Here is a 1,148-nt window from a genome sequence, read left to right as displayed (position 1 = left end):
GAGCTTCATAGAGCATAGTAATAGCCCCTTCAGCAATATCGCGATTTGCACGTTCTGCAATTCCATTTTGATGAGGCTCATCGGGCTCAGTATGGCGTCTTGATATCCCTTCTTCTATGCATAACTGATCAAATTCACGACCCATATACTCTCCTCTACCATCATCTTGCTCCTCTAAGATCTTCAGACCATGAAAGTTTTCAGCGTAGGCTTTGTAGCATTTAAATTCAGCCAGAGCGTCGCTCTTGTGCTTTAGCAAGGCAACAGCCCAAAAACGCAGAGCACCACATATAAAAGTGATCCAGTAGCGATAACCTTCTGGTGTAGCGACTGGCATAGGTCCCTTAAGATCAGAAAATACAATTGCAAGAGGGCGTGTTGGAAGGAGTGAGGGGCCTCGAGGAATATTATGTCGCCTGTGCTTGCCCATAAGGCAAGGTTCGCAAATTGGATCGGGATTAGATTGCATATTGTTCATCTTCATATTTAAGACGAGCTGATTCTCGTACATGTCCCGGATAATGTTTATGCTTCTGTGACAGGTTCGTCGATGCCATAGGGTCAGGTCAAGTGGACAGGTGCTTGCAGTACTTGAGGTTACCGGCCTTGTAGTGCGAGTGGTACCATTAAGATATCCGACGTTGTTATCATTGACAGTAGCTGAGAAACGAAGTGCTTTGTCTTGAAAGAACTGGACCGATGACCCGGCTATGTTGATCTCATATCCTTTATGACGTGTAAGATGGAAGGGTGAAAGCAAGTTATTGCGAAGATCAGGTACATGCAGTACATCCTGGAACTCGACAGCCTCACAGACCTCTCCATTCTTCTCTTTTGGCTCAAACACAACTGTCCCCATGCCCGCCGAATAGATGATTGAATTGTCCGCTAACCGAATCGGAACCACATGTGGTGTCCAGACATGAAACCAGTCTCGACGATGGCTCATGTGAGATGAAGCACCTGTGTCCATATTCCAGTTAGATGATGCTGGGGACAAGAGATCAATACTCGCTTGGCTGGCAGTCTCTTCTGTGATGTTTGACTTCTCTGTCTTTGCCTCTCCTGCCTTCTTGCCCGATTTTGTATTCCGACGTTCCTGGACACGCTGTATAGCTCGCTCCTTGGCTTTCTTTTTGCTGAAACAC

Source organism: Guyanagaster necrorhizus (genome assembly GCF_019112545.1).
Source record: "Guyanagaster necrorhizus MCA 3950 unplaced genomic scaffold BT62scaffold_30, whole genome shotgun sequence".
NCBI lineage: Eukaryota > Fungi > Basidiomycota > Agaricomycetes > Agaricales > Physalacriaceae > Guyanagaster > Guyanagaster necrorhizus.
This window is presented reverse-complemented; position numbering follows the sequence as displayed.